Consider the following 12151-nt stretch of genomic DNA (forward strand, 5'->3'; position numbering starts at 1 on the left):
GGACCTGCACCCTATTTCCATGGTATAGTAGGCTGAATGGTGGCCCCTAAGCATAGCAGGTTATTCCAGCATATTCCTGGAACATGTGACTGTTACCTTAAATGTGAAGTTTTTGTAGATGTGATTAGGTTAAGGATTTTCAGATGAGGAGATTTTCCTAGATTACCTGGGAAGGGCTTAAAGGCCATCACAAGTGTCATAAGAGAGAGGCAGAGGGAGATCAGACACAGAAGAGGACAAGTTGATATGAAGACAGAGATAAAGATGGGAGTGATGTAGCCACAAGCCAAGGAATGCCAGCAGCCACCAGCAGCTGGAAGAGGTAAGAAGCAATTCTCTCCTTGATTGTCTCCTGGAGAGAGTATGGCCTTGTTGACACCTTGATTTCAGCCCAGTGAGACTGATTTCAGACTTCTGGGCTGCAGAACAGTGAGGAAGTAAATTTCTGTTGTTTTTTAAGCTGCCCAGTTTGTGATCATTTGTTATAGCAGCCACAGAAAACTGGTACACATGGGTTTCCTTCATTCAGCCAATACACCTTTAATATGCATCTTTTATTAAGTGTCAGCCACTATGCTAGGTCTTGGGTAAAGAGGGGCTTTAAAAGAAACCCTCATGAAACCCTAATTCTAAATGTGGGGACTGCCACATATATGTCCACCCCCCAGACCTCTGTCCTAAACCCCAGAACCCTACTTACTAAGTATCTTCACCTTGACCTCCCACGGCCTCTAAGGAACTCAAACGAAACTTGCCCAACTTAACTATTTTTCTTCTCACCCTACGCCCTCTTCCTGGTTTTGGTTTATGGGGTCAACATCCACCCAAATACCCAAGTAGGGAAACTTAGCCTTGATTCCACTATCACCACCTACATCCAGTCTCAAATCCAATGGAGTCTACCTTAGAACTCTCTTAATTCAGCAGTTCGTGATTTCTTACCTAGAGGATCTCAACAACTTCCTGTGATATGGTGATTTATAATAGGAAGTAGGCCTTTGGGCTTTATCCTTGTTCCTGGCACAGAGCTCCTAAAACTCTTGGAATTTCCTAAGTGAAAACAGTGATAAAGATGCAAAGAGTGTCTTTTGTTATTCATAACAAGCTCCTTTCTACCACACCTGAATTTATGTTGAGGTGACTTTTGAAAAACCCCTAAGAATGGGAGCTGGTTGATTGGGGAACTGACCAGGATTAGAGGGTTGGAACTTTCAGCCCTACCCCCTGACCTCCTGGGAGGGGACAAGGACTAGGGGTTGAGTTAATCCCAACCTTTTTGGCACCAGGGACCGGTTTCATGGAAGACAATTTTTCCATGGAGCAGGGGATGGTTCAGGCGGTAATGTGAGCGATGGGGAGCGTTGGGGAGCGGCAGATGAAGCTTTGCTTGCTCGTCTGCCACTCACCTCCTGCTGTGCGGCCCAGTTCCTAACAGGCAGTGGACTGGTACAGAGTGTTGGGGACCCCTGGTTTAATGGATCATGATCATGGCTTTGTAATGAAGCCTCCATAAAAGGACAGGGTTCAGAGAGCTTCTAGGTTGGTGAAACGTGGAGGTGCTGGGAGGGTGGTGCACCTGGACAGGGCATGGAAACTCCAAATGTCCCCCATTCCCCAAACTTGCCCTATGCATCTCTTCTACTTGGTTGTTGTATACTTTATTATAAACTGGTAAACATAAGTAAAGTGCATTTCCGAGTTCTGTGAGCCATTCTTGAAAATTACTGAGCCTGTGGAGGGGGTCATGGGAAACCCTGAATTATAGCCACTCGATCAGAAGTGTGGGAGGCCTGGGACTTGGCAGTTGGCATTTACAGTGGGGACAGTCTCACGGGACTGAGCCCTTAGCGTGTGGAGTCTGACGCTAACTCCAGGCAGATGGTGTCAGAATTGAGTTGAATTGTAGGACACCAAATTGGTGTCCACAGAGAACTGAAGAATTGCTCAGTGTGGGAAAAAATCACAGATCTGGTGTCAGAGTGTTGTGTGAGTGTAGAGTAACTGAGTTTTCCGAGATTGCCTCACTGGGATTTCTCTTTCCAACTGACTGTGGAACAAAGGTTTCTCAACCTTGGCACTAGTGACATTTGGGTCCAGATAATTAATTTTGTAAGTTGTTGAACAAATTGTCAGCTTTAAAAAAATGCATGACGTAAGAGTTGTGAGTTAAGTTTTATTTGGGGCAAAATGAGGACTATAGCCTGGGAGACAACATTTCAGATAACTCTGAGAAGCTGCTCCAAATAGGTAGGGGGAAGGTCAGTATATATGTGAATTTGGTGAAGGGAGAGTACATACAATCAAGCACATATGTTTTTTAAAATTAATTAATTTGCTTTTTAGCTGCATTGGGTCTTCGTTGCTGCACGCGGGCTTTCTCTAGTTGTGGCGAGTGGGGGCTACTCTTCGTTGCCGGGCACGGGCTTCTCATTGTGGTGGCTTCTCTTGTGGCAGAGCACGGGCTCTAGGTGCGCGGGCTTCAGTAGTTGTGGCTCACAGGCTTAGTTGCTCCACGGCATGTGGGATCTTCCCGGACCAGGGTTCGAACCCGTGTCCCCTGTCTTGGCAGGCAGATTCTTAACCACTGCACCACCAGGGAAGTCCACAAGCACATATGTGTTGCAGAAGGTCTCGTGAGGGTTACTGCGAGTCACAAGGAGCAGACGTCACCATGAAGGAACTTAGTGCTTTTCTAGACATGAGGAGATGCAAGAATTGGGCTCATAAAATCAGCTCCTGAAAATAGCTAACTATCTGAAGACCTGTTCTGCCAGTTTTTCTCAGAGCACCGAGTGCCTCATTCCAGATCTTCACCCTGAATTCCTTTCAGGGGGTGTTGAAGGTATAATCAGCTGCAGAGGCAACTGATATAATCCTTGCAGAGGTAGATGGCAAGTGCCCGTGGCAAGGGCCAATTTGTAGTTGACAAATTCTGTGTTGTGCACCACACTCTGCATTGCAGGCTGTTTAGCGGCATTCCTGGTCTTTACCCAGTAGACGCCAGTAGCACCGTCCCTCTGAGGTGTGAAAATCAAAAATGCCTCCAGACATTGTCAAATGTCCCATGTGGTAGGAATGTGGGGGACAAAATTGCCCTTAGCTGAGAACCACTGTGTTAAGCTGACTCTAGAGTTTCATCATAAAATACGTTAATGATAAAACATACTTATGGTGTGTTCAATGTACAAGGCTGTTGATGATTGGCCCGATTTGTGCCTTTCTCGCTCTTGGTTTGTTTTTTTTTTTTTTTTTTTTTTTTTGCGGTACGCGGGCCTCTCACTGTTGTGGCCTCTCCCGTTGTGGAGCACAGGCTCCGGACGCGCAGGCTCAGCGGCCATGGCTCACGGGCCCAGCCGCTCCGCGGCACGTGGGGTCTTCCCGGACCGGGGCACGAACCCGTGTCCCCTGCATCGGCAGGCGGACTCTCAACCACTGCGCCGCCAGGGAAGCCCCCTCGCTCTTGTTTTGATTTTTCTTTTTCTTGTTGAGGTTATGAGTATGCACAGTTCAACTAGTTCTGCAAGGTTTGTTAGACAAACAACATTCCTCTGTTCTCCTCCCCTCCCATTTTCCCTTCTCTGGGGCAAGTATTTTCAACTCTCTTAATAGTTCCTCCATATCTCTCTATATAATTGAATTGCTAACTCTGGCTTTTTCAGTTTTTGGCAGTATCCATCAATTTATCCATTGACTGGGGAAGATGAGGACTTTATTGCTACTTTCTCCCTCCATTTTCACCACTTCCATACCCTACCCTCTCCATATATTTATGTTGTAATTTTGGCTTGATAAGCATTTATTGTTTCTTTAATATGTTTACATATGCCTTGCAGAACTGGGGCTATGAACTAATCTTCCGTTTTTCCTGGAATTAACGACTGCCTTTTTATTGGTGCTATTATTTATTTGCTTAATTTTTTAGGTGTTTATCATTAATTCAGTCTCCAAATCTCAATTTCACCTTTCTGACAAAATCTATGAGCATCTAACCTGCGCAATCTGGGCTGGATGCCCTCTGCCCTCATACATAGCTGTCAGCCTGGGCTAGTCCTTTGCCATTATCCAGAGAATTCCTCTCATCTGTTTCTGTATGTTCTACTAGGTTAACTATTGTCCGTTCCCTCCCAAATTCACGTTTTTACTAGAATCTTAGAATGTGACATTATTTAGAAATAGGCTTATTGTAGATGTAACTAGTTAAGATGAGGTCATACTGGAGTAGGGTGGGGCCCTTAACCCAATACGACTGATGTTCTTATAAGAAGAGGAGAAGAGATAGAGATAGACATGCACAGAGGGAAGACTATGTGATGATCAAGGAAGAGAATTGGAGTTCTGCTCCTATAAGCCAAGGAATGCCTGGGTCCACCAGCAGCTGGCAGAGGCAAGGAAGAATCTTCTTCTCGGGGTTTCAGAGGAAGCATAGCCCTGCTGACATCATGATTTTGGATTTCTAACCTCTAGGACTGTGTAAATTTCTGTTGTTTTAAACCACCCAGTTTGTGATAAGTTGCTATGGCAGCCCCAGGGAACTATTACATATGGCATGTCTTTTTCTTTTTAGCATAAGCCTTCATTTGGTAGAGTATACCTTCCAATGGCTTCCTGGGAAAAAAGCATGTGGAAGTTAAATTTTTTTTTGAGAATTTCCGTGTCTGAATTATTTTTATTCTCTTCTTACATGAGTGATAATTGGGTTGGATGTAGAATTCTAGGTTGGAAATAATGTTCCCTTAGAATTCTGAAGTCACTGCTCCATTATTTTTTGTTTGTTTACTTGCTCCCTGTGTGCTGTTGAGAATTCTGAATTCTTTCTAATTCCTGATCTGTTGCATATGACCTGTTTTCTTCTACCCTTCAGAAGCTTGGCAGTATGTTTTCTTTATTTCCAGTGTTCTTGAAATTTCATAATAATGTACCTTGGTGTGAGTATATTTTTTCCGTTATGCCGTAAACTTGAAGTTCCTTTTCAATCTGGAGACTCCTGTTCTTCAAGTTTAGGAAATATTCTCATATTATTTTGTTGATGAACATCTGCTCCTCTCAGTTTTCACCGTTCTTTCTTTGCAGTACTCTTCTTTTTGCATGCGAGACTTCTTGGACGGGTCTCTGAATTATTTTCTCTTTTCTTCCCCATGTTCTGTCTCTTTGTCTTTCTGACTTACTTTCTGAAACTTTTCCTCAGTTTCATCTTCCATTTTTTTACAAAGTTTTTTACTTCTATTTTCACATTTTTAATTTTCAAGAAATATTTTTTGTTCTGTTAAGTGTTTTTTTTTTTTTATAACATTCTGTTCTTGTCTCATGGATGCAATGTCTTTTCTTATCTTGCAAATGTCATCAGTGCTAGTTTGGGGAAGTTTTTTTCTCCTTGCATAATTTCTGTTTCCTCTAAGTTGCTTTTATTTTGTACTCTGATTTACCTTGTGGAGGCTTTCCTGAAAAATATCTTCATCCGTGGTTGTCAGAATAGTTGGAGCTCCTTGACCGTGAGCTTAATTGTGGAGTGCCATGCTGTGCCAGTTGATGGGGGATCCCCTGTGTCAGTATCTTCAGATAGTTCCACCTGAGCTTGTTAGACATAGCAGAGAATATTCTTCCAACCTCCTGTCTGGAGGGCAAAGGTCTGGTTGCCAGCATTCTGGAAGCTCAATAGGGGCAGGGGTAGAGGAGAGGTGCATGTCCACAGTCACTGAATCCCCCTGTTTCTATATGATTCCCTGGGTATCAGATCCCATCAACTGTGTCTGATGTCACACAGACCAGAGCCCTTATGTTTTATCCTCCCTGGAAAGCAAATGGTCAGTCTTCTGCCAGAGGCGGGGAGGGGCAGGTACCCAGCAGTGTAGCGGGGGAGGTCCAGGCATCTAACTGCTACTAAACGGATTTCAACCAATGTCCATTATTTTATGCTCTCCCTCCCCAAAGCTTTGCTCTGAGTTCCAGAGGTACCTGGTGCCACAGGTTCCTGAGCTTCTCTGTGCATTCTTTTGTATAAATCTAGCTGGTTCGTTTTCCTGCTGTGAGCTTGGAACTCATCTCTGTCAGGGCTACTCAGGCAGTGACTTCTTATCCATAAGCTTTCCATCTTCCAAAGTTTTGTGATTTTCATCTCTCTCATTTCACTTTTAAAAACTCCCATCATGATAGCTGTAGTAAGGTTTCACGAGGGACTGCAACCAGATGCTTGTGTTCAATCCAATCTCTTTACTCAGAAGGGCCTAGTTTGCATTTCCAACCTCATCTTGGGTGTTCTTTTGGAAGGGAGCTCAGGCATGTCTCAAGTCTGCTCTGAAATGACTTCCTCAGCATTACTTGGTCCAAAGCGCACTTTGAGCCAATCACGTCCTATCCAGCAAAACCCATAAACTGTATTTATGTATTCCATAGTGTCTTCCTATATAACCCAAGGAATCACGGTTCCATCAGATACTTTTGTCAAGCACTTTGCCACTCCTTTCTACCTCTCCTGCACCTGATCCACGCGTGATACTGGGAAGAAATGAAGAAAGCTGGGTTAGGGTGGAGGAGGTTGGTGATTTATTGGTTTGTGACACATACAGTCAGAAGTCCACTTGGGGACTTGTTTATTCAGGATGGTCAGGGAAACCTGCTTTGATGATGTGGTATGTGAGCAGAGACCACAGGAAGTAAAGGAATAAGACATGCAGTTATGGGTGGGGGCGGGAGGGAGTATTCTGTAGTGGGAAAGACAGGACCAAAAGCTCGAGGAGGGAAAGCAGGAGACCAATGAGGCTGGAGAGGAAGAGGGAGAGGAAGCATGGTGGAGGACCAGCTCCGTGAACCCATGATTAGATGCTGACATTTTCTCTGGGTGAGACGGGAGCCTTGAGGAGAGTTACATGATGCATCCTGAGTTGCTATGGCTACGGCAGGAGAAGAGAGCCATGGGCAAGAGCAGAAGCAAAAAGCCCAGCGAGCCCAGGGGAGAGATGGTGCTGGCCTGGACCAGGTAGCAGTGGAGGTGGTGAGCTATGGAGGGATTCTGGGTCTATTCTAAAGGTAAAGCTGAAAGGATTTGCAGGTGGCTTAGATGTGAGCTGTGCAGAAAGAAAGGAGTCCAATTTTTTTTTTTTCCAGCTCCTAGATAGACAAAGTTGCCGGATGTTGGAGGGGAAAAGAGTGGGAGAGGGCAAGTTTGTGGGGTAGATCAGGAGTTCAGCTTTGGCTCTGCCAATTTGAGTTTCCTGTTGGATGTCGAGGTGGAGATGGCGAACGGGCAGTTGACTAGAGGTGGAAAAGCGGACCAAAACACCCAGTGTTTATGGAGTTCTTCCAATGTGCCGAACACTGTCTGTGCACTTACACATACCTAGTCGTCCCATCTCCATGGCGCCCTGATAAGGGATTATTCTTCCTCTGCATGGATGGGAAAACAAAGGTACAGAAAGGCAAAGTACCTTACCCACGACCATACCGTGAATAAGCATTGGACCTGAGTTCACACCTGAGCCATCTGGCCCCAGAGCCTGCCCTTCCACCCACTGTTCTCTCTTTGGGGTTTGGTGTGGGCGGCAGGAAACTGATTGGGGCCTGCGTGGAACAGAGAAGTGTGAAGCTCTCCGGCTGAAGGCAAAGCAGGCAGCAGATTTGTGGCTGTTGTCGACATGAGGCCTGTGGGGCCAGTCAGATCTGTGTTTGAATCTCTGTCACTTAACTAACCTTGAGGAACTTATTTTCCCCCTCTCAGCCTCAGTCCTCTCTTCTGTAAAGTGGGGATAATAGTGAGACCTACTTCATAGGGTCATTGTGAGGATGAAATGAAGCAATGCATATATGGTGCTCAATAGATGTCATTAGTTATCATCATTATTGCTATTAAATGGCAAAGGTTGCAGTGTCTCCTGACCAGACTCACATCCCACCCTCAATCCTCCATAAGGTGTTCTGTTGGAAGGGAGGGAGGATTGGTGGAAGGGAGCCTGAGAATCTATTATAAAATAGTAGACCTTATAGAATCTTTGGGAACAGCCTCTGTCTCTTTCAGAAGTCAGGTGTGGTTCAGGGCATTACCCAAAACCCATGACGTTACTGAGACTTTGTGGTCAATAAAACCACCTACAATTCTTCTGGTCCAGTGGTCTCTTTCTTTATTTCCATTATTCCAGGACCTCAGAGATTAGGGCTATGGGAGGGAAGGGTCCATCCAGGTTGGAGATCAGACTCATAAGGAAGCTTCCTGCTTCCCGAGGCTACCTTGGAGTCCCACTTGGAGGATGCTGGGATGCAGCTTTAATTGGCCCATCTCACCACACAACATGGCAACAGCCCTGGAATGTTTCCTGAGATGAGGCCATCTCCGACTTACAGGAATGAAGAGTCACCTTTAATTCTTGGTTCAGAAGGATCCCAAATGAATTTAGAACAACTAAATACTCTCAGTCAGTTCAGAAGGACACTTTAAAAAGCAACCAATAATTACAGTTTGGGAGCCATGAAGTAGCTCGAAGAGACCACGGCCTGTCCAGAAGAGACCAAAGAAAGAATTCTGTTTACCAACATTTCATTTATGCTCCACCCACTTCCAAAAAGAATTTGGGGTGGCTGGCTGGCTAAAGCAAACAAGAATCCAAGCTCTAAGACTTTGCCCACTGCTAAAACTCCTGAGATGGATCCACTAAAGTGGGTTATTTTTCCAAGTGGAAAAAGAAACAGATCATGGAACCAAATAAATCACACGGACGAACCAGCTACTTATATGCATAATATATGTTGAAAAGAGAAACTATTCCAAATGCTTCTTTTTTTAGCATCATCAGGGAATGGAATTTTTAAAAATAAATTTATTTATTTTATTTATTTATTTTTGGCTGCATTGGGTCTTCGTTGCTGCTCGCGGGCTTTCTCTAGTTGCGGCGAATGGAGGCTACTCTTCATTGCGGTGTGCGGGCTTCTCATCGCGGTGGCTCCTCTGGTTGCAGAGCATGGGCTCTAGGTGTGCGGGCTCAGTAGTTGTGGCTCGTGGGCTCTAGAGCGCAGGCTCAGTAGTTGTGGCACGTGGGCTTCAGTAGTTGTGGCTCATTGGCCCTAGAGCACAGGCTCAGTAGCTGTGGCGCACGGGCTAAGTTGCTCCGCGGCATGTGGGATCTTCCCGGACCAGGGCTTGAACCTGTGTCTCCTGCATTGGCAGGTGGATTCTTAACCACTGCACCACCAGGGAAGCCAGGGAATGGAATTTTTGAAGCACATGTTGCCATATTTAAATTACTGATTCTTCTCTGTTCTAGGCACTGAAATTCTACTGTTAGAATTTTTTTTTTCTTTCCCTAATCCCTATTTTAATTAATTAATTAATTAATTTTTATTTTTGCTTTTTGGTCTTGCCTCATGGCTTGTGGGATCTTAGTTCCCCACCCAGGGATTGAGTCCAGGCCCTCAGCAGTGAGAGCACGGAGTCCTAACCTCTGGACCACCAGGGAGTTCCCTACTGTTCGAATTCTTAATGCAAATGTTCCAGGGAAGTGACAAGCATAAATGTATCAATTTATCAGGTGGTTCCCATTGTGACTGTTGGTCTATGAGTGGATGCTAATTTGTGACTGAAGATTTGAGGGTCTAGACGCTCGGTACTGCTGGGGGTAAGACAGCATGGGCTGGGGTGGGGCACAGGTAGAGGTGGGCTGACTGCACGGGGCGGGTCTGGTGCTGAGAGTGGGGAGTATGGTGAAATGAGAAGGTGGGCAAATGTGTGAGAGCACGAAACTGACATTTGTTGAGCATTTATTTTACGTTTAGGCCTTTAAATGTTATCTTTACAACAAGGCTGTGAGATCAGTATTATTATCCGTAATTTTATTAAGGAGGAAACTGAAGCTCAGAGGGGCACAGTGATGGGTCTAAGTCACACAGCTACAAAGGTAGTGAGTCCTGGCTTGTTCACAATGTGATCCAGCACCAACCGATCCAAAACTGTGGAAAGTGTTGACTCCTTAGCTCCTAGAATTTAGACCTGGGGACATTTTAGGAATTCTCCTGTTCAGCTTCTTCCTTTGATGGGGAGGGAAGCAAAAGCCCAGAGACCCAAGGCATCTTGACTGTTGGGTGATAGCAGAGACTCACCCTGAAACTCAGCTCTAAAGCCCAGGGTCCTGCTGCTTGCTATCGACCACACACTTCAGCTGTCTGGACGGCTGCTATGACACAGCCTTACATGACAGAGCTCCCGAAAATTCTCTAAGCCCATGGACCATTTTCAAAAATGGAAAATTTCAGCAGCCACACCTGCTGGGAAGTGCACTGGAAGCCACTTTATTTACCATACCTGACCTTGGTCTGCATCAGGGAACATTCTTAAGGATCTAGAGACATGCAGGTCAAATCCTGTTACAACCAGTATTTGGGGCCGTGGGGAGGAGCGGGGGGAAATAGTTGTGTTTCCTCGTGTCAAGTATTTCCAGGCATAAGTGGCCTGGGGCTTGGAAGTATTTTTGACATAGTGTGCTTTTCGTTGCTTATGGGATTTTATTTTATTTTATTTTAATTTTAGGTAAATGTCAGCATGAATTCCAGTGCAAACACAGGCTCCTCTATATCATTCACAGGTAAATTAAAATTAACATCACTTCCACTAGTGTCCTGTTGACAAACCCTGGCAAATTTAGGCAATTGGGATATTAGCAATTAAGTTGTTTACTTTTTTTCTTTTAATTTTTTTGACCATGCCCTGCAGCATGCAGGATCTCAGTTCCCTTGACCAGGGATCAAACCTGCACCCCCTGCAGTGGAAGCGCCGATTCTTAACCACTGGACCGCCAGGGAAGTCCCAGAAGTCAAGTTGCTTAAAACTCACTATGACATATATGAAAAGGTTGGATATATGAAACCAAGGGCATGTACCCAGTTCTTACGGCGGGGAGGAGGGTGGAGAAAGCAACAATACATATAGGTGTTCAGAACTATACAGACAGTGAGCACATAATAGTAGGCAAGAGCTGCCATTTTTTGAGTATCTTCTCCCTGTGCTGGGCACTGTTTTCCCTACAAGTTATTATTTAACAGGAACTAGTCAGACTGCCTGGGTTCAACTCTCATCTTTGCCGTTTACCAACTGTGTAACCTAGGGCAGTTTACTTACACGCTCTGTCCCTCCACTTTCCTCATCTGTAAAATGGGGACAGGATTGGTCCCTACCCAAATAGCAGGGTCGTGAGGGGAAAGGAGATTATCCTGCTAAGGTATTTAGTGCAGGAGCTGGGCTGGAATAAACACTCAGTCCATGTTAGCAGCTATTACCTTTTGACTATCACAGATATGCCAAGTAAGTTTCCTTTTCTTCATTTTGTGAATGTATGCTGTGGGCTCATAGAGGGCTAACACACTGCCCAGAGCCATAAAGAGTGTCTGGGGCAGAACTGGGGCTTGAAATCAGACCTTTTTACCTGTGAAACTAAACCCAGTGAAGAACCAGAGTGCGTGGTTTCAGGCAGGTAGATGGTGGCGGGAGGTGAGGTGCCTTTGAGTAGAAAGGCCATGCACACATTGTTTCTCCTGGGGTTGGGATGGGTCTTTCTGTTTCACATATGTAATGAGAGGAAGCACATTATAGTTACCATAAAATTGGTTGGCTTAAGAGGAATTCCATTTTAGGAAAAAAAAAAAATCTTACTGTTCTTATTTGATTTGAAATGTGAGGTCCCCTTGGCAGAGCCGATCACATTGGTCCTCTCTCTACCAGACACAATGGCTCCTTCTTACAGAAAATGCTTCGTAAAATCCCCTTTGCCATCCTGAAATGAAATGTATCTACACACGTAATTCCCCCTCCCAAAGTAATTTAATGCCCTAGTTGTAATCGAAAAGAGAAATACAAATAAAGCGATTTATGGTAAAATCATATGTGCACCAATATCTAGACACCTGCATATGACCAGACCAGGGGATATAGCTTAAGTGATCATATATGTGCTCTGAGCTATAATGACTACGTTTGGATTGAAGAGAAGTAAGACGATTATCCAATGAAGATTGTCGAAACTTCCTTTATAGTAAATAGTTTGAAAAGGAGTCAACTAAGTATGTGTGCCTATTTCAAACATAAAATCATCTAGAAATGTAGACAGATACAGGTGGATTATATGGGTAACTCACGTAACTCAAGCAACATTCCTGTCAGTGGCATATTTCTTCTGAA

The sequence above is a fragment of the Phocoena phocoena genome, chromosome 3, assembly GCF_963924675.1.
Source record: "Phocoena phocoena chromosome 3, mPhoPho1.1, whole genome shotgun sequence".
NCBI lineage: Eukaryota > Metazoa > Chordata > Mammalia > Artiodactyla > Phocoenidae > Phocoena > Phocoena phocoena.